General features: G+C 31.5%; 1 long non-coding RNA gene across 1 annotated transcript; it reads right to left on the bottom strand.

The window, feature by feature from the left end:
• Positions 1 to 1,880: 1,880 nt before the first annotated feature.
• LOC142355729 (uncharacterized) lies at positions 1,881 to 3,508 on the bottom strand. The gene is made up of 2 exons (XR_012761289.1): positions 2,946 to 3,508; positions 1,881 to 2,276 (listed from the first exon to the last, which is right to left on the bottom strand). It is a non-coding gene; the product is annotated as an uncharacterized LOC142355729 (long non-coding RNA).
• Positions 3,509 to 7,944: the final 4,436 nt, after the last annotated feature.

Below are 7,944 nucleotides of genomic sequence, written 5' to 3'. Positions count from 1 at the left end.
TCCGCGACCAAAAAGAACTTGTTCACGAAATTATTTTGCTATTTAACGTTTTTATGTCTTGAAATTAACTCTTTTTGAAAAATACAAAAGTATTATTAAACTTTTAATGTTTTTATTACTTGTTTTCTTTTTTTCAAATTTCAAACGTCGAATATCTCATTATTGTTGTTTAAAGAAAACAAATTCTGACCATATCTTCAAATTGACCATATCTGACCACATCTGGTTTCTGATGGATTAGAAATACGGTTTTAACGGCTTCTACGCCATACTCTAACCAAATTTAATCGAATCTTTCCTTCGTCTAAAATTGTTGTTTTTTTGTAGACGTACGACAAATTCTGGATAATAAAGACAGGTCTAAAAGTGTTTTTATTAACGCATGGCTGAAGAGAAATCTATTTAAAGTTTTAACTGATATCTAATAATTTTTTTTTTGAAATTAATTGTTCTAAAAAACAAAAAAAAATTTTTTAAAAGTGTCGTGTTTGTTATATTTTGTCTAATGTTTCCGGGAAGTCATTGACTCTACGGACATTGATGTCTTGAAACTAAAGTTTTTCTAATAATACAATTGTTTTTTTTTCAGTCTTTTGCATTTATTTTTTTATTACTTGTTACAAAAATTCGACCACCACATATCGCAATATTGTTGTTCAAAGAAGCCAAAATTAACCATATCTGATTGTGTGCGGATTAGAATACAGTTTTAACGGTTTTGACGCCATTTTCTTACCAAATTTAATCAAATCTTTTCTTCGTCTGAAGTTTTTTTTGTAGACGTACGACATATTCTGGATTATAAAGACAGGTCAAAAAGTATTAACATATGACTAAAAAGAAACCTACTTAAAGGTTTGAATTGATATCAAATAGTTTTCAATTTTTGAAATTATTTGTTCTCAATAGGACAAACGTTTTTTTAACTGTGTCGTTTTTGTTGTTTTCTGTCTACTGTTTACCAAGTGTCAATATGCACAGGCCCCGCCGCTATTTCGACTTTGTTATTAGGTACTTTATTTTTAAAAAAATAGACATCAATTTTTTGATATAAATATTTGTTGTTAATTGATTTTTTTGCTGGTCTTGTCTCGTAGTCTTAATAATGTCAGGTCTCATCGGCCCACTAAGTGGCTTCAAATACCTTACTAAGTGATTGGAGTTGGAAGAAAAATTTTTATCCATGCACCATTTATTTTTGATCAATCTGTGAGATTTTTTGAAAGTTTTCTATCTCCTCATTTGCAACCCTAGTCGGGTCCTGGAAATATTAAAAGACCGTCCTCGACAGATTTAAGGTATGAAAAGACTGTCCTCGGCAGATATTGGGTATGAAAAGAAATTGTCTGGACCTAATGCGATGTTCTGGACTTTGGCTTGAACTAAAACATACGTCCTGGTATTTGGCTGGACAATAAAGGTTTTCTGGCATTTGGCTGGACAATAAAACATGTCTTGGAATCACGCTCGCGACCGTTATAATGACTTGTTTTCAATTTGCTGCAAAGGTAAAGACATGTAGCGCTATTGGTTAAGCATTGGAGCATTGGGCGAGATTGGAGAAAGTCACGAGATCGAACCCAGATGTTGTCGGAACCTTTTAGTTTGCCTCATTTTTTCATATGAAAAGAATTTGACTGGACTTATGGAAAGAATTAGCCTTGAATTTAACTAGGGTCCTCGACCGTGTAATTTAATTCAATATTTAACCCCCCCCCCCCACCTGGAGTTAATAGGTCTTTTCATGAATTCCTGGTCTCGACTAGGCTAGACAATTAAGTGGGCTCGGAACATTATGTGCGAACGCACATTACTAAGCCTCCTAGTTTTGGCTTGAATGCCAGCTGGATATATTTCTCAAATGCTTGTGGCAAAGAATGTTTTATAGAGAAATTTTTATTAAATCATTAACTCATCAACTAATTATATTTATTTTATTATGTAATAGTACGTACAAAGCTACTACTATTTCATTTACTGACTAGTGAATGTAATATTTAGTGGTGAAAGTCGTGGTTATAAAGTTCTCTGTAAAATTCTCTCCTCAGAGCTTTCGCCATTCTTTGAATTTTCTGACGCCTTTCCAATTGCAGAATAGTTTGCACTTCGTGAGATTTTGACACTTGCATCGTGTTACGCAACAACTGTTATCACACCCTTGTTGCGTAATATCTCTTCTCTGCTCAGTTTGACCTCAGTCGGAAAATTCCGATCACAGTGGAAATGGTAGATGCTTCGTCGTTGTTGTTTTCCATTTTTATTTGAGTTCACAAATTCTAAAACAAAACTTGTATTTAGAATTTTTGCACGTTTATGTAATAATAATAGTAGGTTGGTTTATTTTGTGAAGTAAACAAAACTTTTCTCAGACGATTAAATAGACAAAAACGTGTTTGTTTTCAAATTCAGTTGCAATAATATAAATATAGCCTAAAAGGTGTTCAACTTGGATCTGAATTATATCAGTCGTTGCATTCGAGTTTCAATGAAGCAATGAGGATGGGGGGGGGGGGGTGTGTTGGGGTAATGTATTTATATTTTTTTAAAGCTCAATCGAGTTTCAAGACTTTCCATAATTGATTTTCAGTGCCTAATTATTAATGTTAACATTGAAGGCTTAGAAAAATTGCAGCTCTCCGAAACAACTCAGTAACAGCAACTCTGAAATTTTGGTCGGGTCGCCTAAAATTGAAAATTCCGTGACTAGTAAGCGATATTGGATTTGCAGGATAACCCAATAAAGCATCAGATTTTGCATATTAAGAATAATGGAAACATTTTTATAGATTATAATTATCAATATCAATGTAATTTCAAATAGAGTGTGGAAAAATAAAAAATATCCACAGTCCTGTTTCAACTTTTTCGATTAGTATGTTTTTCAAATCATAATAACCAGTAGGGGAGGGGGGTTGTTGGGTAAAATGATAAATTCTCTTGCTTACCTCAATGAGAGAGTGTAATACAATAACTATGGGTTTAACACAAGAAATAAAGAAATATGTTTGCAGCTTCTGAAGGGACTAACGCAATCGACTTTTATGATTACAGTTTTCTTAATTTCTAATGATTTAATCTCGGACCAATGTTTGAATATCTCTTTCAGTTCGCGAGAATTAACAGCTGATAAAAATGATCGAAGTCAGGTGTTTTGATGAAGCTTTATCGGTTATTCACAAGTCAAATCAGACCACTATGTTGCTCAGTAATTGCAACGATCAAGTCGTTTAAGGTTTGCTTAAACCTCAAATTTTGTCAAGTAAACTTACGTCTAACTATCTTTAAATGAAAGATATCTAAGCGAACAGCTGGATTTTATAACACACCAAATTCTATTCAAGCTTTGAACAAATTTGCCGAGTGATGTAGCTTTAGCAATGCTCCCTATATTGATATTAAGTGGGAGTTTTCGCAGTTTGTTCGATTACCAAATTAGTCAGTAAATAAACCACCCCGATTAACCGACATTATCAAAATTTCCATATTTATAGAGACCTTCTTTGAAGATTGCAAACCTCACGTTTTTGATCGGAAACTCGATTAGACAGACGCAAAACGATATCAAACGAGTCAAATATCATGCGAAAATTTATCTAACCCTATTGTATTTAGGATTTATTTGACATACAGCCACCAATCGTCGCACAATTTCTAGAGCATCCACCCACGCGTTAAGCCTCCAAAATAGAAAGAAATCAGTTCAAAGCTGAGAAAAGTCAAAAATAACAAAATAGTGAATTTTTGAATTGCAGCCTAACTTGAAAGGACCCATATGATACAAAACCAAAATTTTTCAGAGCTTTTTCCGAATTCAAGCAAAACGCAAAAACTGATCGACACAAAATTATATTTCTTGGGAAAGGCAGTATTTCAGTAAATTAGTCTGTAATTCAAATGTTAAGACGCTATGGTTTACATTACCAAGATGAGAAAATAATAATTTTCAAAATTTATTAACTTATTTATTTTACAAATTTATAAATTTATACATAATTTATAAATTTATTCATAAAAATGAGGATGAGAACCCCAAAAGTAGACCTACTTTTTTGCCAGGGCAAACTTTTGGCCCATTGATATCTTTTAAGGAGAGATTCAAAAGTATAGCATCGAAAACCGCTCAGAAAAATGGATCAATCAAAGAAAAGACATTTACAGATTTGCAATTTCTGAAAAAAAGTTGATGTTTAAGTTTTTCAAAATATTTTATTTAATTTTCACGCCATTCCAGCGTCAAACTACTGGAGAAACAGCAGACAACAGATGAAAAATATCGCGAAACACATTTATATATCAAGATTAGCAGAATTTTTGTTCATCAAGCGGCCCAAATATGAGAAGAAAAGATTAAATATATGCGAAATTTGATTGATATAGAGAGAAGAAAGCTCTTTGAAGTTTGTTTTATTCATCCTTCAAACACAAATAATTTGTTGTAGTGCCCGTTGAATTAGAACTAGCATTAGAAAACGTCTATCATCCTACAAATCTAAGCAAACATCATGCGAAAATTTATGTAATCCTATTGTATTCAGGATTTATTTGGCATACAGCGAGTAACCGTCCCATAAGTTCTAGATCATGCACTCACGCGTTAAATTTTAAAAACTGAAAAGATTATTTCACAGCTGAGAATTTGTCAAAACTAACAAAGTAGTCAATTTTTTGCATCGCAGCTTAACTTGAAAAAACACATATGATAAAAAAAACCTTTGCAAAAAATTTCAGAGTTTTTCCGGATTCAAACCAAAACGCATAAACTAATCAACACAAATCTATTTTCTTTGGAAAAGGCAGTATTTTATTAAATTTGTTTTCATTTCATATTCTATGTCGCTTTTTATTACCTAATAAAGAACCCAGAAGATTAATTTTCAACTTTTTAATTTATACATTTTGTACCAGCCAATATAAAATGAAGACAAGGACATCTAAAGCAGGCCTACTCTTTGGACGTGATAATAGTTAAAAGAACTTAATCAAGAACTTAAAAGATTATTTTTCGATTTTTTATAATTTATACATTTTGTACCAGCCAATATGAAATTAGGACAAGGGCATCTAAAACGGGCCTACTCTCTTGCCATGGTAGTTGGTTGGCCAATCGATATCCTCTAAGGTAAGATGCAAATGGTATAGCATCGAAAAGCTTTTACAAATGTAGATCAATCGTTGAAGAGACAATTCAAGCTTTGGAATTTGTGAAGAAAATTTGATCTTTAAATTTTCAAATTAATTTTTTTAAAAAAATTTTCACGCCATTGAAGCGTCACAATACGGTCAAAAGAACTGACAATAGATAAGGAAATATTGCAAAACATTTATATTTCAAGATTATAAGAATTTTCGTTCATCAAGCAGCCCAAATATGAGGAAAAAATATCAATTATATTCTAAAGTTGTTTGATAGAGAAAAATAAACTTCTTGAGTAATTTTTTTAATAATCCTTTAACCGAAAATTTTTGATTGCAGTACCCGTTGAATTAGATCTAGCATTAGAAAATGTCTATCATCCTCCAAATTTAAGATTTTTTTGGTTTTCAAAATATTTCGTTGAATTTTGCGTAGCACTTTCATAGGAAAAGTCACTTTTGAGAAAACAAGCCGCTTTCATATTGGAGTTGTATCACTTGGTTGTGTCTTAAATCAAATCATTTTATACGGGAAACATACAAATTGAAACACGTCAAACGCCTATTCTCATCCGAAAAATACTATGCTCATACTTTTTTCTCACCTTTTTGTTTGTAACTTATTCTTTTCAATAATTTAACAAAAAAATCTAGTAATGAAAGCAGTGATGTCATCCTAGTTAAGTGGTTTCAAATCTGGACGGTTGTTAAAGACGAAAATTAGGGCCAGCTCAATGTTTTTGCCAATAACACTCATTCTCGTACTAGAAGCAAGTTTATTTTCAAATAAGTACCGGTAGTTTATCGTCTGCGTCTTGGTTAAACCTTTATTATTTTTTCAACTTTATTTTTTTTTTCACTTTTTAGTTGATGCCGGATTGCAATTTTACATGGAAACGTTTCATATTCTCCGGCAAAATTGCAAATAATCGAACTACATTCATCTGCTACGAAACATTTTTGTTGCGCACTGAAAACAATCAGACGTTCACAGAGCAAGGAAAAAGAAATCAGTTTTTTCCTGCTGTATCCACAAAAAAAAATGAGAACATGCAAATAAACATTTTCTTCACATCTTCACAAATCTTTCTTTTGATAGAGTTTTAACATGTTGATAACGTGATTAGAATGACCTGCAGAGAGAGTTACTAAAATGACCCATATGTTCTGTAGTTATGTAAGATGACATCAATTTTAGAGCGATCTAGCGCTTCTTAAAGCGTTCTTGAAGTAATCAATCAAAAACAACCATCAATCATGCAGGTTTTATTATCAAAGCGAAAATATAGTATCATTTTTTTTTTAAATCGAGGCAGTTACGGCAAAATTGATCAGCAACAAACTTCCAGCGAGCAGCATTTCCACGGAACTTGTGATAGTACATAAAGTCGTACCTCTACTCACTAATTCATTTTTCCAGCGGATAAATTACCTAATAGTGGTTTTCCAAGGGGCAACTCAAGTTTGTTCATATTTCTAGTAATTGCAAAAAATACATAATTCCAGTATCCAGTATAAAAAACTGGGAACACGGGGATGTATATAATAAATTATATATATATATATATATATATATATATATATATATATATATATATAAGTATAAAGAATTATATATATATATATATATATATATATATATATATATATATATATATATTAATTTTATTTGTTCTGGGCCCAATTGTGGGGAAGGAACTATATACTCGAATGATGGGTCTTTTTTTTCAGACAGTTTTGGCCGATCGATATATTCATCGTAGATAAATGTTAGTGGTATCATTATAAAGCTCGTCCAGGGTAGAATTCGAAATTCAAAAGATTTTTTTTTGGAATTCTTTTTTTTTGAGGAGTTATCGAGGATGTTTTTTATAATAATAATACTTCATAATGGCATTTCACCCCACAAAATGAACAAATTTTGAGCTCCAGATAGACGAAAAGCGATAAAAAAGACTAGTTCTGGGTCCTCATAGGAAGTTTACTATAAAAAAAATTCGAATTCTAACTCAGAGCTCCTTTTTCAGAAAACGTTTCATATATTTTTTGTATTTTAGGTCACCCTATAGGCTACTCATACCAAGGTTCCATTGATGACAGAACATCATTTACAGTCAAATGAAATCCAATGAACGAAAAATTCGTTTTCAAGGTCAATTCTCATGTTTTTTGATTCGACTCTGAATTTTCGTAACTTTAATCGAAACTTTGATTTTCTTTTTTTAGACTTTACAAAAATTTCGGAGTCCTCTGGCGTAGAGTCGCTGACTAAGAATTCAATACTTTTTGTAATGAGCTATATATGAACCAATCTAGTGCTTTAAATGGACAGCTAATGGCTGTTAACCTTTAAAAATAAATTTTCGAATTTTTTTAACATTAACCAACGTAAATTATTTTCGATAATTGTAAGTCAGTCTCAGTAATTATAGGACTCTTTCCTTTCTACTGCAACCACAATTAACCTCGTTAGCAGTTTTACCTTCTAACAGTTCGTCGTTTGAGATCATTGGCATATGGTTTCGAAAAAATGCAAAGTTTTTTAATGTTTTTGTATTATTGGTTTTCTTTTGGAATATTTTCACATTATCTTTATATTGATAGCTCCCTATGGCTTAAAGAAGACCTTCATTGGTTAATTGATAAAGTTTTCAGGGAAAAACGTACGGTTTAAACGGCTTCGACACTTTCCTCACGCTTTTTTCTACGTATTTTTTTGGTTTTTGTCTATATTTATATATAAATATATATATATATATATATATATATATAAATTGTTGTTCTTTTCATAGTGATAAGATTGATTGTTAT

This window comes from Convolutriloba macropyga, unplaced genomic scaffold (genome assembly GCF_964194025.1).
Source record: "Convolutriloba macropyga unplaced genomic scaffold, txConMacr16.3 SCAFFOLD_4831, whole genome shotgun sequence".
Classification (NCBI taxonomy): Eukaryota; Metazoa; Xenacoelomorpha; order Acoela; family Convolutidae; genus Convolutriloba; species Convolutriloba macropyga.
Note: the sequence above shows the minus strand (reverse complement) of the source record. Positions and strands in the feature narration are given on the sequence as shown.